The sequence below is a fragment of the Podarcis filfolensis genome (assembly GCF_964270895.1).
Source record: "Podarcis filfolensis genome assembly, chromosome: 10".
Classification (NCBI taxonomy): domain Eukaryota; kingdom Metazoa; phylum Chordata; class Lepidosauria; order Squamata; family Lacertidae; genus Podarcis; species Podarcis filfolensis.
The window spans coordinates 21,694,545-21,722,421 of NC_139612.1; the positions used below are offsets into that span (position 1 = coordinate 21,694,545).

The following is a 27,877-nucleotide window of genomic DNA, read 5'->3' on the forward strand; positions in this document are numbered from 1 at the left end:
CCAATCTATGCTCTGTATCAGGTTTTTGTTGTTGTTGTTGTTTAGTCGTGTCTGATTCTTTGTGACCCCATGGACCAGAGCACGCCAGGCACTCCTGTCTTCCACTGCCTCCCACAGGCATAGTTAGTTATTCCTCTCTCATGCACAGCAGCTGCTTTCCAACAGTCCTATGCCATTTCTGTGGGTGAGAGAGGGGTTGGGCGGGAAGGAGAGATAATAAAATTTAGGCATGCATGTTGGGAGGGCCAATTCTGTGGTTTCCCCCCCCCACACACACACACACCTCACCCACTATCCCATCCAAAATGAATGGCACGTCTTCAGGAAATTTCCAGAAGCTTTGACCCACATGGCATAATGTGGTAATGTCATAATCTTCCATGGAAAAAAAGCTTCCTGAGTACTTAGGAGAAACTATACATCCAAACCAACTTAACCATGCAAGGAGATTCTCAGGGTCACACTCAAGGTCATTTGAGCGTGGTGTAGTGGTTAAGAGCAGTGGACTTGTAATCTGGTGAACCAGGTTCGATTCCCCGCTCCTCCACATGCAGCTGCTGGGTGACCTTGGGCCAGTCACACTTCTCTGAAGTCTCTCAGCCCCACTCACCTCACAGAGTGTTTGTTGTGGGGGATGAAGGGAAAAGGAGATTGTTAGACTTTGAGACTCCTTCAGGTAGTGATAAAGCGGGATATCAAATCCAAACGCTTCTTCTTCCCCAAGAACCACAAATGTTGCACTCTCATATTTGTGCTCTGGTTAGCAACTACCAGCACAATTACAACGAGAATGATCCAGGGATTTCTGGCACATACACAAAGCTCCCACACACGCAAGGTCTTTCCTGTACAGCTCTTTAGGCACGCTGTCACTGATGACATCTCAACGTTCTGGCCGAGCACAGTGCCAGGCAGGATGTGTGACACTCAGACGCTGATAGGAGGAGAGAACATTTTCGCAGTTGGAAGATCCTGCGTAAGGAGAAAGGAAAACAACAAGAGCCATCATTGTGTTCGCACACACGAAGATTAAAAGTAGCAGCTAAGCTTATTTTCAATGGAACAAATAGTGCTTTGTCGCTTTACACCAGATGGCACGACTCGTGACCCACCAAGCTGAAAGTAGCCTGTCTGCATATGGAAGCATGGTTGATGCTTGACAGCCCCTGTGTTTGTACAGTCCCAAGCAAGGAGCATAAATGGGAGATTGATCAAGTCTCTTGTGGGCTTCTGGTGGGCTCTGGTTGGACTGATGCAAACCTTTCACAAATTCTGCAGACCTGTTTTATACACTGTGACAAACTGGTGATCGTTGTCTGTTTTAATTCCAGGAAAGGCACTTTTTAAAAGGATGATGCTGAGCTGATTGGCAGCTCAGTGCGAAATCTCTGTTAAGGTTTTGCTAGAACCATGATATGTACTGGGAGTGTGCACCAGCCACAATATTTTGTATCTGTCTGTACCTATAGCTTTTATTCTTATAGCTATAAGTCTAGTTGTACCCAATCTGTTTAGGAGTCAATCTGTGTCTTTGCTAAATTTGATCTATTAAAAATGAAGTTCAGTCGCTGTCTCCCTCACCCCTTCATTATAATGGGGGAATCAAAAAAATAACTACAACTTCTTTTTCCTGTTCATAGAAGCAGATGAAGTTTGTAGCCATGGGAGCTGCTCCAGAGTGGATAAAGTCTGTCAAATTGTAGGTTGTTATATACAGGGGGGTTTGTGCAGGGTTTTGTGTTTGTATTTAAAAAAAGAAGTCTCTTTTTATTTTCTGCCAGGTAAGGTCACCCCTCCTGAGGGGGTTGAAACCTGACAGATTTCATAACGATAGCTGCAGTGATTCTCCAGCAAGGGAAAATGTTACCATTTGAGGGCATGTATAGAAGTGCAGGATTGTGGTGATGGAAAAAAGGATTTATCCAAAGCACAACTCCTCCTGGACCATTAAGTTTTTTACATGGAATGACAACAAAAAGTACAACCAATCACCAGAATGCATTTGTGAAACCAGAGGTTAACAATTATAAGGATCCATATCTTTGTTACATGTTTTTGCTCCATGGCAACACTAGAAAGTACTTGATTTTTATGTAGTTGGTTGTTGTTGTTTTGCAGTTCAATCAGTGGAGAGATTTGGAATTCAATGGTGTGATTTGATGGTTTGTGGGATGAAAACCTATGAAAGAATTATACAGTTTCAAGACGATCCATTTACTGGACTGATATGTGTGTGTATACGTGTGTGTGTGCATGCGCACAGGTGCTGTTCCCTTTGCTCTGCCTTTGACACTACACCTCCTCTTCCTTGGCTGCTCTGTTGTCCCTCTTCCCAGTCTCCCTTTTCCCTCCTACCCTTTCCAGTCGCTCTATTTGCAGTTCAGGTGTTGATCTGAGCCTTGAAAAGTGCACAGCACTGAAAGAGGAAGTGTCACTCTTCTGTTTTCGTCTTTTAGCTCTATGTAATTTTCAAAGGCGACGCAGGTGACACTGTGGGTTAAACCACAGAGCCTAGGACTTGCCAATCAGAAGGTCGGCGGTTCAAATCCCCGCGATGAGGTGAGCTCCCGTTCCTCGGTCCCTGCTCCTGCCAACCTAGCAGTTCGAAAGCACATCAAAATGCAAGTAGATAAATAGGTACCACTCCGGCTGGAAGGTAAACGGCGTTTCCATGCGCTGCTCTGGTTTGCCAGAAGCAGCTTAGTCATGCTGGCCACATGACCCAGAAGCTCCCTCGGCCAATAAAGCGAGGTGAGTGCCGCAACCCCAGAGTTGGCCACAACTGGACCTAGTGGTCGGGGCTCCCTTTATCTTTACCTTTAATTTTCAAAGTGCGGAAAGGTAACTGGCTGCACAACCTCATGACAAAGGTGGCAGTGAGGGGACCCAGTTTGAGAGGCATCAGAGACACCAGAGGAAGCCCTTTAAGGGAACCATTGTTGATGACCCAAGATCTTTGTTCGCCTGGTATGAAGAGTCCAATGCGACTTCTTTGCTCTCACTAACCTGTGCTAGAAGAACTGTTGCAGACCTTTACCACTTGGTATACATTAAACTGCTTAGAGGTTAGGTCAAAAAGGAAACCACAGGGGGGAAGTAGAAGGAGAAGTTTGTTTATAAGAATATCCTAATGAAGTCCCTTCTTCCACCTTTCTGTTCAAGCCCTATTCACAAGCTTGGGAAAGGGAACATATAGGACGTTGCTGTTCTTTTTCTGAAATCAATTCATATACATTGCTTGCCCAGGTACTAAGAATATGTGAGTCAGTTACCATCCCTTGGATGATACAGTAAGTCAGTCTTATTACTGAACAGCTAGATGGCAAGGCACAAAACTATACATGAGGAGCTTAATCATATATACTGATAAAAGGACTCCTGCGTTACAATAACAGAAATGACTGTGAGGAAAATAGCAATTCCCTGTTCAGCGGAACAGCTTCCGTTAATCACAGGCTCCATGATAGTAGCTTAGGAAGGCATCATGGAGCACAGCAGAAGCCAAATCAAACTTCTTTCTGAACAAAGCCTGCAACATTTATGCTGTCTGTGCCAGATGTGTTACGAAATCTGGCTCAATAGGTTTTATTGCCTGAGGCAAAGTAAACAAATGGCACGAGCTCGGTTGAGTAGAGCATAGTGCTGATAATGCCAAGGTTGCAGGTTTGATCCCCATATGGGACAGCTGCATATTCCAGCATTGTAGGGGGCTGAACTAGATGATCCTCAGGGTCTCTTCCAACTCTATGATAACTAACTAAGTGAAATATACTCCGAGTCAAGTGTGAATTTCATGCTCTTTATTCAGCTCATAGTAGCAATGAATGAAACTTACCCCAAAACGTCTAGCTTTATATACATTATATACACAATGGGCCCCACGTGATTGGCTAATTCTGAGCTGCTCCTGTAGGCCAATCAGGTTGCGGATTGACCTCCTCCAAAAGCCTGATTGGCTGCTCCTGCAGGCCAATCAGGTCACTGATTCACTTCCACCTGGAGCTGGATTGGGTGGCTCCTGTGGACCAATCAGACTGCTGCATTCTGGATCCTATTGTTCTAGGATTCAGCTCAATACATAACACTAAGTTATATTGAAACCCGAGGCAAAAAATCTTATATGTCCCTCTCTCCCGCCCTGGTAGTAAAAAAACAAAAAACAAATAACCCAAGAGCGAACCGTTTGTTGCTGTTCCATGACTCCCAAAATCAGCTGCCCAAGAGACCCTTTCTCATTCTATCTAATGGTAGGACTGGCTACTATATGAAAGGGATCTGCAAGACACCCCCAAAATTGGATCTTGCCCAATTCAGTGGTCCTGATTAGGGCTCAAATTATGGTTTTAAACCTAAATTAAACCTGCAGCTGACAGCAAGGATGAGATGGGGAACTTCCCCCATGCAGATGGTTACTGGAGAGAATAGAATGTCACAATGGCAAACAATCAAGTTGATTTAAAAGTAAGATACAAAATAATGATTAATTGACATAAATTATATTTAAAAGTAAAAACTCCTTTTCATTTTTCCTTTTACTATATCCAGCATCCTAGGGATCACAGAAATTACAAATGGGGGGGGGATATAATTTATGTCAATAATTGGTTTTCCCTAAATGAAACGGTGTACTGCATACTGTAATAGATCTAATTTCATGGTGATCAGACTGAATTCCCCTTAATTATACCTCATTATTCTTAATTACACACAATATCAACTTAGCTTCTCATTGCGTCAATGTTTATGCCATTCATCTGTGTGTAGGTCACTGTGTTCATTGTGGAAATGGATACGTCAGACTTGTATGTTTGGTGCGAAGAAATGTTTTGACTAAAATTCTAAAGTTCTATTTGAATATTTTTAAGTTACTTGCTTTTGGGGGTGTTCTTTTTTGTTTTTTTTAATTGCTTCTCCATCCTCCTTTGCTTTTAACTCTGTATGAGTTAACAGAGGCAAACTTGAGAACTCTTTCGTAATATGGCGCACTATGCAAGGCCAAAATTTGGTGTCTCCCAGCGGACCTTCTAAATTTTGCACACCCTTGGCTCGGCACCCTGTACGGGGAAACTGCCTGCACCACCTTAACCAGTCTTTTGCGTATAAATAGGGACGCGGGTGGCGCTGTGGGTTAAACCACAGAGCCTAGCACTTACTGATCAGAAGGTCGGCGGTTCGAATCCCCGCGACGGGGTGAGCTCCCATTGCTCGGTCCCTGCTCCTGCCAACCTAGCAGTTCAAAAGCACGTCAAAGGGCAAGTAGATAAATAGGTACCACTCTGGCGGGAAGGTAAACAGCGTTTCTGTGCACTGCTCTGGTTCACCAGAAGCGGTTTAGTCATGCTGGCCACATGACCCGGAAGCTGTACGCCGGCTTCCTCTGCCAATAAAGCGAGATGAGCGCCGCAACCCCGGGGTCGGTCACGACTGGACCTAATGGTCAGGGGTCCCTTTACCTTTACCTAGTTGTTCACCTTAGTGTTCATCAACAGTTAGTTGCTGAAATGTGAAGGTGTATCTATGGCAGCCAACTGGAATGAAGTCTATTAGAAAATTATTCTTTTACAGCAATGGTTTCTGTACACCAGGAACATTTGCTAGCAAACCCACCCACCTACCCACCCACCCCTCCGTGACTTTGGGAGGATGAACTGACAGAAATAATGAAAGAGGCCACTGTGGAATAACAGCATGTTTCAGTGTCAGAAACCTTCCTTTAATAGACCTAGTGCCAAACAAAGACTGATGCAACCCAGATGGTAACAAAGATGTTGCACCGAGCAAAAGTGCTGCTTGGAGTCGTTATTAAAAGAGAAGGATATAAGCTGCTTTGAAAAATATGTGCAAGTCAGACAGAATAGTCTTATTTTGATCAGAGATCTTCACCTTTGTGTGGGGGTAGGAGTCAGGGGGTAGCTATTGCCATAATCATTACTTACATTCCAAGCATTATATTGCCACTTAGCTCTAACTGAAGGATACACTTGAAGTCAGATTGCTGGATATCAGCTGGAGATAAGGATTAAATGTTCTTTTCTTCAATGCCTTTGTGACTTAAGCAAACTAAATTGTGACCTCTGTGTGCAGGTGGCTGTTTTTCCCCAATCAACAATACTCTGTCATTCTGTTGCCTATCACAAAGTGAAAAACATACATTTGGAGCATCATACATTTGTTCATTTGCTTGTCTATTTGTATACTGGCTTCCTACAGAAAATGGAAGTCTTTTTGATGCAAAGAGGATTGCAAACCTGTATAAAAGAAAAGAAAGTGAACAATAAAGGATGCAAAAAAGAGAAAAGAACACACAACACTAAAAATCTTAAGACATTAACACACCATTTTAAAAAATCTTCAAATATATAGAAGTAGGAAAACTGAGTAGGGATAACAAGGGAGTGAAATGTGTGCCAAATAAGATAAAGAGATTGCAGAAAAGCTGAATAAATTATTTTTGTCTGATTTCACTGTAGAAGATGTAGAACAAACTTTTTCAGGACAGGAGCCTGAGAAATTTCTTTGACAAGAGATGGAGGGTATCCATCCAAGAAATCTTAAAGATCTCAAATCCAAGTTTCAGGGCAAGTACTTTTTGGTGAAAGAATCCCAGCAGAGATCTGAAATCACAAAATATGCAGCAAAGTAAAGCATGGAAAGATAGGCTGTTAGACCTTTAAAATATGTATTTCCAAGTAAGTTTCAAAATAGTCCCCTCATCCCCCAGCATAGGAAAAGACCACATGTTTAGTAAGTTAAAAATGGTTTACTTACAAACCCTCAAAAGGTCAGGTTCATGTGCATTTTCATACATCAGTCAGAAAGGTTGCACAGGCAGTAAAACTTAGTTTTGTTCCAGAGTGGTTAAAGTTCCTAAATTATTGGCACAAGAAGTCAAGAGCCATCGGTCTGAGCTTGGAGCAACCAGGTCAGACCTCCTCACAAATTGAGCTTCTCAGATAGAATAGAAGTGAACAATAGGCCTGATTACCTAGTCGTTTTCAAGGTGAGCTGAGCCTGGCAGGACAACTTACTCTATGGTCTTAACCCCTTCATGCGTTAATTAGACTTAAGCATGTTGGTTATATGAAGCTTGTTATCCCACATATACCACCATGATAGACATGCCAGAACATCCCAGAGACTCTGAAGCCATTCTGCCATTCAGATACCAGTAGGATGACTGAAATGATGCAGAAGCATGGGCATGACAGGAAAGGAGCACATGCACCATACCCTATGACATCACCTTGCCGACAAAGGTCCGTATAGTTAAAGCTATGGTTTTCCCAGTAGTGATGTATGGAAGTGAGAGCTGGACCATAAAGAAGGCTGATCGCCGAAGAATTGATGCTTTTGAATTATGGTGCTGGAGGAGACTCTTGAGAGTCCCATGGACTGCAAGAAGATCAAACCTATCCATTCTGAAGGAAATCAGCCCTGAGTGCTCACTGGAAGGACAGATCCTGAAGCTGAGGCTCCAATACTTTGGCCACCTCATGAGAAGAGAAGACTCCCTGGAAAAGACCCTGATGTTGGGAAAGATGGAGGGCACAAGGAGAAGGGGACGACAGAGGACGAGATGGTTGAATAGTGTTCTCGAAGCTACCAGTATGAGTTTGACTAAACTCCAGGAGGCCGTGGATGACAGGAGTGCCTGGCGTGCTCTGGTCCATGGGGTCACGAAGAGTCGGACATGACTAAACGACTAAACAACAACAACCATACCCTATATCCCTTCAGTCATGCCCTTGTTGACAGTGCAGGGCCACAGTAGCCACAGATCTAGAACAATATTTTCCTGTGCATTGACTTTCAGTAGCATATCAGTGTCTGTCTATCATCCTGTGAGTATAGAATTGCTCTGCCTATCATTCATATATGCCTATTTCTAAACATTTAAGTAATGAAGCAGTTGCCTCCTAAACAGGATATCCTGCCTTTGGAATTAAATTAGCAATCACATCTGCACTTCTAAAATTAATTCTGTTGTGGAGGCTTGTATCTTTTTATCCTTTAAATGCCTTGTTCTAATGCGATGGATTCCCCCCTGTGCGCCATTCTAAGCAGAATTGTTTCTTACTTCCTCAAGAGGAAAAAAATCTTCAATTTCTTTCACAGTAGCAGTTAATTCTCTTTGGGTCTATTTTGCATTTCTGGCTATTGTGTAATTCATATCCATCTGTTTCACTGCAAATGTTGTATTCATTCTCACGTCCTAAATATATTTTCCTTGGAAGTGCTGGTGGAGAGCTCAGCAAACCTCTTCAGTATCCTGCACTATGCAAGACACCCTAGATTGGGATAAAGTCCTGGAGTTACCTGCTTGCACATACTTTTAGTTCCTGCTACTCTATGTAGCAGAAAACTGAGTCCGGACCTTTTCATCAGTCATAATAACTGGATGGCAAAAGTACAGGGTGTGACTATTTTTCATCTACCCCAAGACGTTCTGCTCCTTGAGGCAAAGGACGAGATGGTATCACTCCATTCCATGTATAGAAGCTGATGAGATTGACAGCTAGATTTTACTTTTACCCTGAAATGAAACATCATCCTCTACTGCACTTCAGGGCAGCAGACTCAGCTACAGGGCCACACAGGTCAATCACAAGAACATAAGAAGATACCTGCTGGATCAGGTCCAGTGTGATGGCCTGGGACTCTTACTTGGATTTGGAACCAGAGGAGACTCAGTCTGCACCGGATCCTTTGCCTCAGGCATCATCTGAACCAAGTCTGGGGCCTGATCCTGGAAAGTCCTAGTCTGTACAGGTTCCCCTGCAACAAACATCAGCTGGGCCGAGTCAGGGGCCTGAGCCTGCCCTGGCTCCAGATGCAGGGATTACCTTGTTGCCTTCAGCTGGGCCATCACTTACAGCTGGTCCACTACTGGTTTGGTCAGGCGAGGCTGAGGCGGCCCCTGGGTCTAGTAACCCACCTACGTCTCCCGAGCTGCAGAAACTAAGGTCTGAGAGAAGGAGAGATCTGAGTACTTGCAGAAAGAGTGCTCGCCTTCAGGCGAGACAGGGAAGTGAATCGCTGGGGGATCAGGACCCCCACAAAAATACCCCAACAAAAATAAAAGGCCCCAGGTTGTGGGAACAACATTGCTGTATGCTAGATCCTGTACCTCTCCTTGCCTGGTTCCCTGCCTCATGTCCTGCCTTGGCCCTGTCGGACTGACTCCCAGTGGAACCTTTGGATTTTGGACCGGTCCTGGATCGCATTTCACGGGTTACCCCCAGGCCCAGCACATCCAGGTATCCTGTTCTCATGGTGGTCAGCTAGATGTCTGTGTGAAACCTGAAAGCAGAACCTGGGCACAAGAGCACTTTCCTTGCCTGTGGTTTCCACCAGATAATATGTAGAGTATAAGACGTCTTGGACACTGATAGCCTTATTCTCTGTGAATTTGTCTAGCCCTCTTTCAAAGCCACTTAGGTTGGTGATCATCACTACCTCCTATGGGAACGAGTGCTATAATTTGCTCTTTTCCTTAATTTGAAGTGTAAACACATCTGCTTATTTTGGCAGCCCTTCAAGATTTATTAGCAATCTCTGCCTCCTTCTTTATGAATTTTGCAAACCACGCCCAACTTGCCACTGTGCATAGGTGTGCTCAGCCGGTTGTGTGAAAAGGTTGGCCTTCCGTGACAAAGATCAGCACACGTACTGTAAGCAATTTGCAACATGCAGTATTGCCTGAAGATGGACAGGAATGAACAAGTTAAGAAGCGACATGTCAGGGACATTGATGCTTCTGAGAAAAATTCTGTAAGAGCAAAGGACTGAAATTCAGCAGCACAGTTCCTGACATCTTTTTGTATTTTATAAAAGTGAATATTGACAGGAAGCAATGAGGGGGAAACAGCGGAAAACGAAAACACACACACTAAAAGATTTATTCAAAAAGAAGAAGAAAACCTTTGAGGAGAATAATTTATGACGCCAAATCAAGTATTTCCATTTAAGATTAAAAGGCTGTGCAAATTGTCTATTCTATTTATGCTATTGTAAATCAGTCGCATATGCATATATGAAAATCATGCAAAATGGGATTATCATAACTCTCCTTCTACAAGCACAGAGCTTAACCCTGCTTAAGCCAAATAAGGGCAATTCATGCTGTAACTGTTGGTGAACCTGCTGCAAGAGCAGACCAGGGACATTTCCTATTCACGCCTCTTTCCAAATAACTGGGTAGAAGAAGTATAGAAGGGAGTGGGAGAAGGCACGTCAGTATGTAGTAAGATCTAAAATTTTGCACTACATCTCCTTCCCACCCAAATCCAGCAGCTAGAAAGTGCAAAGTGCAGTTGAAGTAAAAATAAACACATCTGAGTCAATTGGGATTGTTACATTTTTCTCTTTCGTTCTGACATGAGACTTTTGAGGCCTAATTACAACCTTATATGCAAATGTGAATATTTAACACCAAGAGTTTGTGGGTGGGACAGTTTTCAGCAAAGTGGCTCTGTGGGTCAGGGATGGTGGGGAGGTGCTTAACCCTTTTCCTGCTTTCTGTTTTCCTGCTGTAACGACATTTCCCCCTCAGCCACAGTATTCCATTCCTCCTACGGTGTTCCAAATGCACGCTTACATTTGCTGGCACGTTGTCTGAAGCCTTGTAATGAGAAAAGCAGGTGGGAGGTGGGGGGGAAATTCAGCAGAAAAGTGGGTGTGGAAAGGGGGTTAAGCACTCTTCCTCACTGCTTCTCTGTTAAAAATAAATAAATCACACCTTCCTGAAGCTGCTTATCCTTCACAAAAACAAACATGAATAAATTGTTGCTGACATTGTTTATGATAGCCGTTATTAGTATTATTATTATTCAAATTTTTAAAACGGCCTTTCAGTCAAAAGTTTCCCTAAGTGAAATGTCACAATAAAATGCAACACAGCAAAACATCGGCATTAAAACTACAGTGGTACCTCGGGTTACATACGCTTCAGGTTACATATGCTTCAGGTTACAGACTCTGCTAACCCAGAAATAGTGCTTCAGGTTAAGAACTTTGCTTCAGGATGAGAACAGAAATTGTGCTCCGGCGGCACTGCAGCAGCAGGAGGCCCCATTAGCTAAAGTGGTGCTTCAGGTTAAGAACAGTTTCAGGTTAAGTACGGACCTCCGGAACGAATTAAATACTTAACCTGAGGTACCACTGTATTACTAAGCACAGAAAGATTTTAGCAGAATTTGTCACCTGGTCCCTAAAATCCAGAAGGAGCAGATATGTTTTAAACTGATATTTAAAACACTTATTTTCATGTAGTTTGGCTCTTAGGGGCCCTTAACATACACATAGCTCAGTTGGTTAGAGTGTAGTGCTGATAACGCCAAGGTTACAGGTTCGATCTCCATACGAGACTGCTGCATATTCTTGCATTACAGGGGTTGGACTTTGATGATCCTCAAGCTCCCTTGCCACTCTACAGTTCTGTAATTCTAAGATTCTACTGAGTCACTTAATAAGATAATTCTTTGTAGTGGTATCTCACACATCTGTGTATGTATGAAAGAGAGAGTATTGCAAATCCAATCACACGAGTGGAGAGAGAGTATTGCACTAACAGGCATAATTTATGGGGCTTTGGTATTCACACACACATGCACACACTGCAGCTGTGTTATACATCACAACAGTGAAAAATCTCTTGTGTGGTTTGGCATGTGACGTGAAGCAAGACTTTGGGTGAAGTCCTACCACAAGCAAATGAGTAATACTTTTGAAAAGATCAAAAGAATTCTTGCTCAGCTGTAGCTATTACTATTATTCACAAATGCGAGGCACCCTCACAGATTTTGCAATATTTGAACCTTCGGAGTTTTGTGGTCATTTTGATTACTGGTGTCTGCACTGCTTTACAAACAATTGAAAAGCAGCTGAGTTTTGGGGCAAGGCAAGGATGATGGCAGAGCAAGAGAGACTATAAGATTCTCAGTACTGATGCTAAAATATATTCTTTGCTGTTGCAGCTTTGATGAAGTTGCTTTCTTTCTTAACGCAATACATTTCCAACCCAGGAACATTCTGATTTGCCGAACTAGAATTTAAGAAGCATCAGGATGCCTCTTAAATGCAGACAATGAAAACACCTCACAAAAACAGCAGAATGATGGAGGTAATAACACCCTAAGGACTGAGAAAAGGATGGTGTCATGTGTTCAATCTGGATAATAATAATATATGTGGTTTGGACTGATACTTTTATGGAAAGTGCTATGAAAGGCTCAGCTGAGCTGCATGCACAGAGCCCAGATGTAACATCTGATGTTATTCCATTATCAGTTCCAGAAAAGGATCATAGCTAAGTGCTGGAGCACCTAGATATGACCTGCTATAAAAGGGTTGCCATATGTCCTCTTTTTCCAGGACACCTCCTCTTTTTCATGTCGTCATAGTGATCCATAGTTAAAAATAGGGGTTGGCAAATGTGTCCTCTTTCTTTGCTGTCCAAAATATGGCAACCCCAGCAGTGCTTTTCATTTTGGCAATCTACCAAAGAATACAATAACATATAAAAAAATCAGGATTAAGGGGTTTTTTTAGGATGGTGGCTGGTGTAGGTCCTGTGTCCTGTTGGAGCACTGGTGCCAACCTGCTCTTTTTTTTATAGGAAATGCTTGGTGGTGAGGACAAAATGGGGGGGGGGTGAGGAGGATCAGTTCAAGGGAAGTGAGAAATGTCCCTATTTTCATCTGACGAACTTTGGAGGGTATGCAGATTCCTTATTCAGGTGCATGGAGTATCATTCTCAGTGGCAGTTATATACAGTAAACATGGGCAGGAAGAATTGTTAGCGGTGAAGCCAGAGGGAAATGAAATTCAAAACTTACAAACAGCGATCATTATGTTATTTACAGTTGCCATTGACACAAAATGGTTGCCAGTGATAACATAGACACCCTGGCATTGATACGCTACTTAACAAATGTACAGTGGTACCTCTGGTTATGAATTTAATTCATTCCGGAGGTCCGTTCTTAACCTGAAACCGTTCTTAACCTGAAGTACCACTTTCGCTAATGGTGTCTCCCACTGCCACCGGCACATGATTTCTGTTCTCATCCTGAGGTAAAGTTCTTAACCCGAGGTACTACTTCCAGGTTAGCGGCGTCTGTAACCCAAAGTGTTTGTAACCTGAGGTGTTTGTAATTTAAGGTACCACTGTAATGGGATCAAAAAGGACCTTCATCCCAATTCAAGCTTCAGGTAGTATAGCTGAACCTCTTGGTGATTTGTAATTCCACTGTTTCACATTGTAGTATCTTTCTTTGTTCAAGAAAGGCCACTTTTAAGAGTGGAAGGTTGAAATGTTTCTCTACAGTTCCCCCCACCCCACCTCACCCTGCATTTCATATTGCCATTTCTGATTTTATATTTGTGTTGATTTATTTTTCTGCATAGAGATTGACCTGTTTGTCCTCGGTAGAATGCAAACTGCATTACTGTCAGATGATGACAGATATCTTCTTTGGAAGATGAGCAATTAAATGAACCCTTGATGTTGTAGATAATATTATTAGGTCCTGCAATAGTGCTGCCAGCGTAGACGGTGTCTTTGGTCAAGTGAATTTTTGCTCATTGGCCATCTGCCATCTCAGAACAAAAGTGATTAAGGCTGGAAATCCTGTTCATGTTTACCTGGGAGTAAGCACCGCTAAACTCAATAGGACTTCAATGTAAACATAAGTATGATAGCACTGCTATTTTGAAGTATGTTATTCATTTATTAAATTCATATCCTTCCCTTCCTCCCCAAGGAGGATTAGCACACATGTTTAGCTTTCTGTAATTAACATTCAGCAGAAGGCTGGTATGTATTTAGTTGGTAAGTAATGAGTTAACTCTAGTCTCTTTGCAAAGAGGCAGAGAACAATGCATTAGCTATAAACTCTCACATGCTTAATATGAGAAAAACAACACCTAAAATAAGCTAGCGATTTTTTACATTTCCAGCTGCAAAAGTAAGTGAAAATGATTCACATTGTAACCTATTTCCAAAGTGATATTGCACCTAGTCCCATAAAATGTGAACAAGCACTCTGCTTTCAGTCTATTGAGAAGCATTTCTTTGTAGGCAGACTGGTACAGCATGAAGTGTTATATGGTTATTTGTGTAACACACTTTTTGCTGACAGTTCTTCAAGGACGCAGAACAATATTCTTCCAGGTGTCACATGTGAATGGCTGCCCCTCGAACACTGGGTGTTATGTTGCAATTTCGCACTTACATACACAGCCTCTTCAGCTACATGTGCAAAAAGCAGGCTTAGAGAAACACCTCTGTGAAACAGGAAACCAAAAGTACAAGTTGCCTAGCTACCAAAGACAATACAAATCTGGAATGAATCTGTGAACAGAAGTCCAAGAAATCACACGTGAGCTATTGCAACAACTAACTGCACCAAAGAAGTGTGACAGTAATGCAGGTACATAATTAAGTACATAATTAAGTAACTCCTAACATATTCTAGGGACGCTGGTGGAACTGTGGTCTAAACCACAGAGCCTAGGGCTTGCCGATCAGAAGGTCGGTGGTTCGAATCCCCGTGATGGGTGAGCTCCTGTTGCTCAGTCCCAGCTCCTGCCCACCTAGCAGTTTGAAAGCATGTCGAAGTGCAAGTAGATAAATAGGTACCACTCTGGCAGGAAGGTAAACGGCGTTTCTGTGCACTGCTCTGGTTCGCCAGAAGTGGCTTGGTCATGCTGGCCACATGACCCGGAAGCTGTCTGCGGACAAACACCGGCTCCCTCGGCCATTAAAGCAAGATGAGTGCCACAACCCCAGAGTCATCCGCGACTGGACATAACAGTCAGGGGTCCCTTTATCTTTACCTAACATATTATAATCATATTTCCTTGATGAATTACAGAATTACAAGGATGGAAGTTTCAGTTACAGATAGGTAGCCGTGTTGGTCTGCCATAGTCAAAACAAAAAAAAATTTTTCCTTCCAGTAGCACCTTAAAGACCAACTAAGTTAGTTCTTGGTATGAGCTTTCGTGTGCATGCACACTTCTTCAGATACGATACGGTATCTGAAGAAGTGTGCATGCACACGAAAGCTCATACCAAGAACTAACTTAGTTGGTCTTTAAGGTGCTACTGGAAGGAAAAAAAATTTTTTGTTTTAAGGATGGAAGTTTGTAACACTTTGATTACTTGCTTATAATAGGTTCAATAACTTGCTAGAAACAGAAGGCTTTGTACCTTTTAAGAGCTGCTAAGAATGATTATAATCTTGATTGAGGATTAATGTAAGTGAAGAGTTGGTAGAGCATGAGACTCTTAATCTCAAGGTTGGGGGTTCGAGTCCCTTGTTGGGCAAAAAGAGTCTTGCATTGCATGAGGTTGGAGTAGATGACTCTTGTGGTTCATTACAATTCTACGATTTGTTCAAGAATAAAAGCAAAGCAATAGAGTCCTCTAAGAATTATTTAACCGAATGCACCATTCAGTGCAAACATTAAGCGCAGAATTAAGTTCTTGAAAACATGTATGAATTTTGTGGCATCATATTTAAACAGGTCCACAAATGTATACATAAAGCAATATACCTTTTCAAAATCCTGGACAAATGAGTTGCATGGATTTTGACACGGTTAAGATTGGTATATTTCTTTTCAGTCATCCATATTTTATATGGTTGTTTGACATGCTTTTATGTTTCGCAGACTGTTCTTTTGTTACCTTGTGTTGCAGTGCAGAGTTATGGTAAAAGTAGAATTGTTCAATTTTTCATTGACTTGTTATGGGAAGTATCGCTTGTTCTGCCTTCGTGTGTTGATTCTGCAAATAACAAAGGGGATTGTCCCATCTATCTTCTCTATGAAGTTCAAGTGTTAATAAGACAGTCAAGCATTTCCAGGTGATCTTATCAACTGAGGAATCGTATTCTGCACTGCCAAAAATGGCCAAAGGAGCCATCTTTTTCACTTCACTTTCTCACATACACAAATAGCTCCTTAACAGCTCCATTCTCACTCATCTGCTGTAGAAATGGCACATTTTAGCATGCACATTTCTTTGGGAGAAAGGTGTGAAGTGTGCAATTATTAGAAAACAAGCTACAATTGTACTACAAGAAAGTCCAGTGAAATAGACATCTAGATTCTAGCTTCATAGCATTTCCTGTTTAGGTAGTAGATTTAGGGTTAACAAGTTTTGTTTTTTATTTGCAAAAAGAACACCCTAAGTTTCCCCTATAGCAGGAATGAGGGAAACTGTGGCTTTCCAGATTTTCTTGTCCCAGTCAGCATAGTCAGTAGTCAGGGATAACGCAAGTTGTAGTGATGTAGTCCAATGACTCTGAAGGGCTACATGTTTCTTTCCCCTACCCCTACAGGCAATCATATCAGCCCCACACATTCCTGTAATCCATCCTTCACAAGTCTGGTGCGCCTGCTGTATTGGACCACAACTCCCATCAGCCCCTGCCACCACAGCCATTTGAGTGAGACTGATGGGAGTTGTAGTCCAAAGCATCTAGAGAGCATCAGGCTGGGGAAGGCTGCTGTAATCACATGGGTAATGTAAATCTGTGTGGGCACAGATGCAGCTGGAAATAATTTCTGCTTTTGTGGCAGCACAAAGCTGCCACAACAATTGGAATTACTTGTCACGTGCAGCCTGCTTCACATTTTCTGCGTGCGATTGTAAGTATATGGACAAGAGGAGCTGCCACTTCTTTCATGGTGTAGGAAATGTGTGAATTGTTCCTTTCACTGCCCTTAACTTTCAGCAGCTGTCACTGCCAAATAACATTGAAGCTGCTCAGGCAGAAAGATATTGCAGAGTTGACAGAGAGGGGGAGACATTTTCTGCAATGCATCAACTAATCCAGTCTGTGGAAGTCTTCTATGGTTTCATCATGTACAGGTTACAGGGAAGGTTTGTATGGAGGAGGAGAATACATTTGATGCATCCTCTCATGTCTTTTCTGTGTATGTATATGCAAAATGGATGAAATAACTCTCATTTTGATTTAGTAATGTGTAACTCTAAAGTCGCTAGTTTTTGCAGATTTAAATAAGTGCAAAGATTTTGTAAGTCAATATTGGTAATCAAAAGCAAGCACTCAAGAGACATTTCTTACCTTCAGTCATCCAATAGTCAAATACTAAGACTGCACTATAAGGCAATCATAAAGCCAATCTTATGCATGTTTACTCTGGAGAAGTCCCACTGAGTTCAGTGGGGCTTACTCCTTGCTAAGCATGCTTTGATTGTATCCATGCAACACATACTGAAGAAGTAGAAAAGCCATCACCCAATAGTCTTTTCCCAGTAATGCCTTGTAATGCAACCCTATGTGTTTAATCAGATATCCTACTAAGATCTAAGGCTTTAGAATTTCAGTGTGAACTCACTTAGCTGGGTGCAAGTTTCATTCAATTGAATGTATAGGATTGTGCTGTTAGTCATTTAGTTTCTACTCCTATTATTTCATATGCATTGGCAAGAAATCAGTGGGGTCTTTTATGATATGTGCTAGCTCTCAACGGCATAGCACTACAGGCTGTCTATCATTTTCTTGTAATTCAATTCAAGCAGTAGGAGACAAATTTTCTGGGTTCAATGTTTATTAGCATTCAGTATTACCATTGCAAATTTGCTGCAGTGGTTTGGCTTTTGTTTCCTACAGAATCAAATAGTCCTTTTTTTGTTTCCACTGGCTAACTGGTGCTTCAGCTTGTAAAATAAGAGCAAGCTCTATCAAATCATGGCAGCGCCATAGATTTCTTTCCCTAATGAGGAGACCAATTTCCATGTTGGAAAAGTGTACATTTTGTAACATCAGAATGAATATCTCTCTTTGCAGCTGATCTGGAATTCAATATTTCTGTCGGCTTCTGAATCTATGCATTAATGAGCTCATCTTTCAAATAGTACAAGATGTAAAGCTGAACAGTAGCTTGCTTACTTTACAGGGGAGGGGGATGAAGTGACAAAAAAAAGCCCCTGTTCTGCCTCCCCACCTGCCTCATATGTATTTGAACCTCCAAGTTCAAGTCTAACTTGTAGCTTAAACCTGCTAATAAACCCCCACTACCACAATAAGCATTTTAAATAAACACCTTCTTAAATTCATGCTTTTAAATAGTTGCCTAGTTAAGATCATATAGCTGTGAGCTTGACCCATAACTGAAAAAACTTAAACAGGAACAAAAAATAATGTTTATTTTAGGGATCCATAAATGCACAAATTGGAAGATTGCAGGATAATATATTGGCATAATATAAAATGCTACAACTTTAGATGTTATGCCTTATATAAACTTGGTATTGTTAAGGAATATGGCAGTCATTTGCTTCATTAACCCTCTGTTTAAATGTAGGACCTAAGGTAATTCTTCTATCTTCTTTGACCCCAGTCAGCACCCTTAGAGCAGGTATGGTTTCTAGAATGAAGTTTTCTCTGGCCCAGCCGCTAGTGCTTCACGTTGGCCTGTTGGATGTTTGGCCCCACAACGTCTTTCTGAAGAAGTTTTCGCTTTAGTCAGGACCACCATCCTGAATACTATGCTTCAGGTTCCCAGTTGTCTGCTTGCTGGAGCATCTCTGCTTTCCTAAGCACAACACTTCTGGTATCCTCTGGTCACTTGCTGTTATCTTGTACCCCTATCCCTTCTTTCTTCAGGCCACAAGTCTTCTGCTGAGGCTCAGCCACCTATTGGACTCCTCCTCAACTCTATCTTTTAGCTCTAGCTCTTCTTCAATTTTCTGTCTACCTTTCTCATGTACTTCTATGCCTTTGAGCTCTTAATTCTATCCCTCCACTGTTTGATCTATCCTTTAATTTTTTGTGGCCACTTCCCAGGATGTCCTTTTATTGGTCCTTATCTAACGGCCCATTGGAGTTATTTTATGGGTAAAGGCAAAGGACCTCTGGATGGTTAAGTCCAGTCAAAGGCAACTATGGGGTTGTAACGCTCATCTTGCTTTCAGGCCAAGGGAGCCGCCATTTGTCCACAGACAGCTTTCCGGGTCATGTGGCCAGCATGACTAAACTGCTTCTGGCACAACTGTGACTGAAACCAGAGCGCACGGAAATGCCGTTTACCTTCCAACCGCAGTGGTACCTATTTATCTACTTGCACTGGCATGCTTTTGAACTGCTAGGTTGGCAGGAGCTGAGACAGAGCAACGGGAGCTCACTCTGTTGTGGGGATTTGAACCGCTGACCTTCCAATCAGCAAGCCCAAGAGGCTCAGTAGTTTAGACCACAGTGCCACCCGCGTCCCTGCCAGTCATTTTGTACTGAACCTTGGAATACCAATTGGACCAGACCTTCCAAGTGTCCCTATTTTCCAGAGACAGTCCCAGATTTACAGAAGCCAACCCAGTTTCTGATTTGATCCTGGAAGGTCCTGTTCTTCCTTAGGACATCCCTATTTTCATTGGAGAAATGTTGGAGGGGGTTATGCCACCCCCCCAAACCAAGGAGATAAGTAACTATACAACCTTTAGAAGATATCTGAAGGCAACCCTGTATAGGGAAGTTTTTAAATGTTTAATGGTGTTTTTTATATATGTTGGAGCTGCCCAGAGTGACTGGGGCAACCCAGTCAGATGGGCAGGGCTGTTGTTGTTGAATAGGATGTCCCTATTTTCATCGGAGAAATGTTGGAGGGTATGTTAGATGTTCCTACTGAGTATAAATATCCAGGACATTCACTTTCAGTACCATGAGCTGCAAAAGGCGTTTCCTTCCTTAGCAACTGTAACCAAGGCTTCTGTTACCATTCTTGCTTGCACACTTGGTAACCGTCACAGAGGTTTGAGTCCTAATCAGATAGTTTTACCTTATGTTTCATTGAAACGGAGGTATTTAGTCACAGGACCAAAATTATATCCATTCCTAACTCTAATGGCCTGCCCTTTCACCTCAAGTAATGATAAATAGTTTCTTCCCTTGTGAAGACAACGTAAAACCATGTCTCATAGGCTTTTATCTGTAAGAATATATGCTACACTGAATCAGCAGAGACCAGGACATCTCCTTTAAAAAGTCCATTGAGCTTCTTATCAGATACCTGATATGCACAATATGTTTCATTACTCCTGAATTCTGTAAACACTTTGATATATTCATAATGGTTTTCCTAGCCGGTTGTCAAAAACGAACAAATGAAAATAATAAAAATATCAAGATTATGCTAGACAAATTCAGAAGCACCCCTGCTGCTATGTGCGCCAATTCCTAAGATTCAACAAAGTGCTTAAAGCTGTATCTTAGAAGGTGCCTGACTTCAATGGCAGCGTTTTCAGAAGTTGCAACAGAAAAAAGGACCCATGATGATAATTAATACCTAATGGTGTTTAAATGCTGCTGCTTCTGTCGTTGCATAGCAACTGACATATCACAGGCCTGCCAGTGTGCAATAAAAGAAAGAGGCACTAATAAAAGAAAGGAAAGAGTGAGGCACTATTCCCCTCTGCCCCTCAAACTAGCTTCCCCCTTTTGTTTTCTAACTGGACTTTTTCCCTATATGAGATCCCTCTGGAGCCCTAGCCCTGGTTTGTGGCATGGAAAAAGAAAATTAAACGGTGTGGGGAAACCTGAAAACCTATAACTGAATTAAACAAAAAGGCTTTCTTCTTCTGCAAAATGTAGCTTTGACCAGAAATCCACCAGTGATAGTGTAGTTATCTTATTGTAATATTGCAGTCTTTCTCTTTTTTTAAGGCTCCCTTCCTTTTTAAAATAGGATTGACATTCTCTGCCCAAGGCTGGAACTGATCTTAACTCATGAGTTAAGATCATGGATTTAAGTGATAAAAAGTGTATTGATTTCTTTTGTTGTGGTTTAATGGCACTAAGCAAGACAGAGGGTGTGAAAGGGTCCAATTATTCCCGAAATGTGGCCTTTTCAAGCTTATGAAATCATTTAGCTCTTCATACTCTTTATTTTTTTCTTTCTCCAACTATAGATGTGTTCAGGCTCTTATCTGGACATGTGAACAACACAGTTGGGAGCAGTGGCACTCATGAAGCTCTGCCTCCAATACCCCATGAATGCCACGCTGCCTGTTCAGTTCCCAACCATCATTGTGTTGACTGGGGACCCCAATAAAGCAGAGCCCCAAATTGTGCTCATTCAAGAGAACACTAGTAGAAGCCCCCAGCATCTTGAGATCTTTCCACAGGGCCTGCAAGACGGAGCTGTTCCGACCTGGTCTTTGGGCTGGACTCACTCACCTCACAGAGTGTTTGTTGTGGAGGAGGAAGGGAAAGGAGATGGTTAGCCTTTTTGAGACTCCTTAAGGGGAGTGAAAGGAGGTGTATCAAGTCCAAACTCCTCCTCCTCCTCTTCTTTTTCTTCTTCTTCTTCAGATACAATTTTAACATATTTAGGTGCAAAAGATCCTTGTTCATGCCCTGATCATGATTTGATTAGGCCATGAAGGTCAGAACAAGCAATTACGCATTAAGGATGATCCATTTGTGCCATTGCCTCAGAAATCTGGTAATGAAATATGGCAGGTTATCTTGTTATTGAAGTCCAATATGGCCTCCACGCCTCATTTTACCACACCACATGGTATGAAGGCTGCAATGGTTATATGGTTGTGTTTTATTTGGTGTTTGGTGCTTTGCTGTTCTTGGTTCGTAAGATCACACCACCATTGTACAAAACAGGCCAAGTATAAGCTCATGGGATGGGAAGGAGGACCTTTGTTGTTGTTGTTGTTGTTATAGATCCGATTGATTGATTGATTGATTGATTGATTGATTGATTGCATTGTTCATTGATTGATTATATTTATTACCTACCCTTCACCTTAGTGATGTATGGAAGTGAGAGCTGGACCATCAAGAAGGCTGATCGCCAAAGAATTGATGCTTTTGAATTATGGTGCTGGAGGAGACTCTTGAGAGTCCCATGGACTGCAAGAAGATCAAACCTCTCCATTCTTAAGGAAATCAGCCCTGACTGCTCACTGGAAGGACAGATCCTCAAGCTGAGGCTCCAATACACCTCATGAGAAGAGAAGACTCCCTGGAAAAGACCCTGATGTTGGGAAAGATGGAGGGCACAAGGAGAAGGGGACGACAGAGGACGAGATGGTCGGACAGTGTTCTCGAAGCTACAAACATGAGCCTGACCAAACTGCGGGAGGCAGTGGAAGACAGGAGTGCCTGGCGTGCTCTGGTCCATGGGGTCACGAAGAGTCGGACACGACTAAACGACTAAACAACAACAACAACAACAACCCTTCACCTAAAGACTCCAGGGCAGGTTACATCAAAAGATAAAACTACAAAATGCAGTAGTTGAAATCCCAGTACAAATTACACCGGAAGAAAATGCAAACCAGCAGAGTAGAAGGGGTGGCCCTGACTAAAAAGCCATCTCACCCCACTCCTCCAAAAGCCTGGACAAAGAATGCACCTTGACCTGTTGTTGAAAGCTAAACAACAGCCTTTATCTATCTAGTACCTGCCAGATGCTTTGGACTATGACTCCCAATAATCCCATTTAGCTCAAAACATCTGGGAGGCACCAGGTTGGCAAAGGTTGCTGTACAATGTTGGCACAAAGGGCTTCTTGGAGAAGACAGCATTCCACAACCCTAGGGGGCTACCTCTGAAACTGTTTTCACACACATTTCGTTTTCACTTGTTTTATATTTTGATCTGTTACCATGTTGTGTTACATTGACTTTCATTCTGTTACTTTGTGTTAATTGAGTCAATGTTTTCTGTTTTACTCAAAACAAAAAAATTTTTTTCCTGCCAGTAGCACCTTAAAGACCAACTAAGTTAGTTCTTGGTATGAGCTTTCGTGTGCATGCACACTTCGTCAGATACGTGTATCTGAAGAAGTGTGCATGCACACGAAAGCTCATACCAAGAACTAACTTAGTTGGTCTTTAAGGTGCTACTGGCAGGAAAAAAAATTTTTTGTTTTGACTATGGCAGACCAACACGGCTACCTATCTGTTCTGTTTTACTGTTAGCCACATTGGGCTTCCTTTGGTTAGGAAAACTGGAATATAAGCAATAAATAAAACAAATTTTAAATGTTCATTTAGAGAAACAAAGCCATGGAAGTGCCCAAGAAAGATGTTAAATTATTTTTGTATGCTACAACTGCTGCTCGTATTTTATTAGCTAAAAAGTGGAAAACCCAAGAATTACCAATGATAGAAGAATGGCAGATGAAAATGATGGATTTTTCGGAGCTAGCCGACCTAACTGGAAGAGTCTGCGACCAGAAGAAGGAGGAGTACCAGGAAGAATGGAAAAAAATTAATGATTATTTAATTAAATAAGTTAAGTTAAATTAGTTGGAAATAACTTGCAGATAACTAATAGGCTTGGGATTTTATATAAGTTAAGTGATGAATCAATTTGTATAATTTCAAAAGGTAATGACTGAAAGATGTTAAAGCTAAAGGTAAATTTTATAAGAAGTGTGATTTGGAAAACCGTTAAATGGATATGCATGGAAATTCAACCAAGGGGAAGCGAGGAAGTCACTTAACAATGTTAATGAGTATAATTTCTAATAAGATTATGATTTGTGTTTGTTTGTTTGTTTGTCTTGTTTGTTTATAATTTTGTGAAAATTAATAAAAAAATGGGGGGGGAATAGAGAAACAAAGCCATGATATTAATATAACAAAACAAACAAACAAACGCATCCCTCTAGGCAGGGAAATATGTTGCATATTGTCATCAACAGAGAAGCGATTGTGTTTCATGTCTGCGGGGACCTGGTCATAGCTTTCAGAGATTCAGTACAGTGCTTCATGTCAAAAATTGAATTGATCCATGATGGCTTTTGCTTTCCAGTCTATGCTGTGCTGGAAAAAAGGACCATTCCCTTGTCTCATGGTTCTGTGATGGAGTTAACAACCTAGCAAAATAGTTTCATTAGGAAGTAAACCTCTCCCTGGTGAAGCATTTCTATATAGTGTTTCATTACCAGCTCCCTAGCAGGGAGGTTTAAACCTGGACCTGAGGGAGTTAACTCTTCACTGTTAAAGAGCTCTCTTGACAGTTAAATAGATTAACTCCCCTGGATGTATTATTTTTCTTGGTAATGGAATTAACTTCCCCACAATACAGTTTTGTATAAGAAAGATGCATCTCCTTTGCATGACAAAATAGTTCTCTGAATACTTCAGTGATTGGTTCACTTCCTGCCTTAAGTATCGTTTTTTTTAAAAATGGGCCTTGAGGAAAAAAGGATGGCAGTTTTTTTCTGTCTTTGGCAGCAAGGATATTGACTTGCTAATGCCATGGTTTCAAGCTAGTAGGCGGGCAGAGGGTGGCCACTTAGGTAAAGGTAAAGGGACCCCTGACCATTAGGTCCAGTAGCGGATGGCTCTGGGGTTGCAGCGCTCATCTCGCTTTACTGGCTGAGGGAACCGACATACAGCTTCCGGGTCATGTGGCCAGCATGACTAAGCCACTTCTGGCGAACCAGAGCAGCACACAGAAATGCCGTTTACCTTCCTGCCAGAGCGGTACCTATGTATCTACTTGCACTTCGTGCTTTCGAACTGCTAGGTTGGCAGGAGCAGGGACTGAGCAATGGGAACTCACCCCGTCGCAGGGATTCGAACTGCCGACCTTCTGATCGGCAAGCCCTAGGCTCTGTGGTTTAACCCACAGCGCCACCCACTTACACATCGCCAAAAGAGAGATGACGAAAGAGGGCACAGATCTGCATAAAATCTGTGTATGCGGATTTATATGTATAGATGTAAATTTAGAAATAGTTACTTTAATTTAAATTGAAATACAACATATCTCATCATGTCAAGATGCTGTTGATGAGCAACTTGTTCTCGTTTGCATTTTTAAAAAATCTTTAAAGCAGACATGGACTGGACAGACCATCACGCAGCAGGCTGTTCCCTGTGAAGTCGGACACATGGGCAGTTCTAGGAGTGGGGTGCACTGAACAAGCATTGCTTGTACAATGGAGTTTTCCTCCTCCCTGCCTCCCCATACCCTGAAATTGGCTGTTCTAACATGGAGCTAAATGCCACAAACTGTATGTTACATTAATCTAGTATCCTGCCATAACTGAGCACATACATGCCAGTTTAGCATTCTGTGAGGACATTCCATCCCCCCTACTCAATAGTTTCCTACCCTCCCAGTACAGCACATGCTCGGTGCTTATCAGGCTTTGGGGGGGGGAATGGTGTAAGGATTTTTTCCATGGTTATTATTTGTGCTTCAGCAAACCCTGGGTTTTCCTCTAGCTTGTTGTTACCTTGTGTGCCTTTCTGACAACATCGTGTAGCACTCATGGCCTGAAGATCAGAAATGGATAAATATATTTGCCAAGTTAATATGAAATCAAACTAAAGCATCTGTAGTTTGGGGTTTCCTGGCTCCATTATTCTGCTCAGTGGTGCTGTCAAGAGTGGAATTTTGGGCAGAAGACCAGAACCCCATTCAACACAATGAGCAGGAGGACACCCCTGCTCCCAAATGCAGCAGGTTTGGCTTATCCTGTTCTAAAGGTAAGTGAAATGCTACACATTACCATATAAAGAGAGGGGTCCTGCTCATATGACCATTAATTTCAGAGCCTAAAATTTGCAAACTGTATCACTGCCTCAGCTTCCTCCCTGGACCTGTTTCGTAGATGGAGCCACAGTCTGATGAATGGCTAACTGAACTTCTTGGGGCTTGTTTCTAAGTGAACTTGCAGAGGAGAGGGTTTAAGGAAGGATCGCCATTAAAAAGTAGGAAAAGCTATACTAGCGAATGTATTGGCATGAGAATGCTTATCTTCTCCACTTCTGAATGAGAGCGCCTTTGATTATATCTGTCACAACAACATAATAAACTACTTCCAGCATTTCAATGATGCATTTGAAGCAAGTTCCCTGGGAGTGGATTTTAGCTGAAGTCCTGCTGGTTTGCCTAGTCCTTTAATGCTACTTTAGCGGAGATTTGAAAAAAGTGCCTCCTACCCTAACAGAAATTATTTCTAAATCTGTCTTTTGGTTGGAAGAGGGAATGAATATTTAGAAGCTGACTGGTGAGCAGGGAGGCTAATCCAGCATTCATTCTGGATTATAATATTGTCATGCAGTAAATCATAATTTACTGTTGAGAGTCCCACGGACTGCAAGAAGATCAAACCTATCCATTCTGAAGGAAATCAGCCCTGAGTGCTCACTGGAAGGACAGATCCTGAAGCTGAGGCTCCAATACTTTGGCCACCTCATGAGAAGAGAAGACTCCCTGGAAAAGACCCTGATGTTGGGAAAGATGGAGGGCACAAGGAGAGGGGGACGACAGAGGACGAGATGGTTGGACAGTGTTCTCGAAGCTACAAACATGAGTCTGACCAAACTGCGGGAGGCAGTGGAAGGCAGGAGTGCCTGGCGTGCTCTGGTCCATGGGGTCACGAAGAGTCGGACACAACTAAACGACTAAACAACAACAACAAATCATAATTGTGAGTGCAATCCTATACCCACATACCTGGGAAGTAAGCCCCATTGGATTCAACGGGACTTTCTAAGTAGTTACCGTATATACATAGGATGGTGCCATAGTAAGACTTGTCATATCATTCTCTGAACTACAATGTATTTGGTGAGCAGTAACTATAATACTGTAAGAGAGGCACAACAGGGATTATGCAGGTAACTGAGCAATTAATACACATATAACCAGATTACAGTGACAATAGCAATGTTCTTTAAAATATGAAAGATCCAGCTAAAATAATAGCAATCAAGTGGCAAATGAATGAATGAATGAATGAAAAAGGAATGTTCATGTGGCACTTTTAAAGTATTAAGAGTGGACAGCACACTTAAAGCCTGGGGATATGGGCAAGATTGTGACTGCATGAGTCATCATTCATTTTGCCAGTAATGACACCTGTCATATCAGCTGAGAGAGAAGCATGGTTGTGCTCTGCTTGGGAATTTGCTGCGAGTTCTATCTTCATTGTGCTAATAGGTGATTTCAGACAAAGCATCAGAGGGGATATTTTTCTCAGGTCCACAGCAGAAAGAGAGTTAATTTCCTCATCTCCATCTGCTGCAAGCCTTATAACAATCACCTACCATAAATGCTATTTCCTTTTTCAAAAAGTGTGCATGTTTAAATGCAAGGTATCTTCAACTCCATGTCTAGCTTGTCCCTTAGTAAAAGGCCTGAGTGGTAGCAGAGTGTTTTGCTTGGAAAGCTCAGCTCTTCAATAAAGTGACCGTGGTTTTGTTTCATGTTAAGTGAAACTGAAACTGACTGGACAAAGTACAGTGGTACCTCGGGTTACAGACGCTTCAGGTTACAGACTCTACTAACCCAGAACTAGTACCTCGGGTTAAGAACTTTGCTTCAGGATGAGAACAGAAATTGCGCAGTGGTGGTGCGGCGGCAGCGGGAGGTCCCATTAGCTAAAGTGGTACCTCAGGTTAAGAACAGTTTCAGGTTAGGAACGGACCTCCAGAACGAATTAAGTTCTTAACCCAAGGTACCACTGTATAAGGTCAGATATCCAAATGGAAGGATTGGTGATATTGTCGGCACCTAAAATACGGATTTTCCTGTTCATAGAGGAGCAACATGGATAAGTTGCTGTATTTTCTGCTGAGGTCATGGTGGCTCTGAGGTGGGAAAGTGCGGTTTTGTGCTCTGTCAAACTATGGTTGTAGAGCTTAAACCTAAGAAGCATGTTGCTGATAATGCCAAGGTTGCAGGTTCGATCCCCGTATGGGACAGCTGAAAATTCCTGCATTACAGGTAGACTGGATGATCCTCAGTGTCCCTTCCAACTCTACAATTCTATGAATGAAGGGGAAGGGGAATATTATTGTTGAATGCCAGCTGCTCTGTTCTGGGCCCTTCTGGCGGGCGCGCACATGATGCGTAAAAGAAGA

At 42.2% G+C, this 27,877-nt stretch overlaps 1 long non-coding RNA gene across 1 annotated transcript; it reads left to right on the forward strand.

Annotated features, from left to right (window-relative positions):
- The first annotated feature begins 1,638 nt into the window (after nucleotides 1-1,638).
- On the forward strand, nucleotides 1,639-1,988 carry LOC310744010. Its single transcript, XR_014539337.1, has 2 exons — nucleotides 1,639-1,699; nucleotides 1,782-1,988. It is a non-coding gene; the product is annotated as an uncharacterized lncRNA (long non-coding RNA).
- Nucleotides 1,989-27,877: the final 25,889 nt, after the last annotated feature.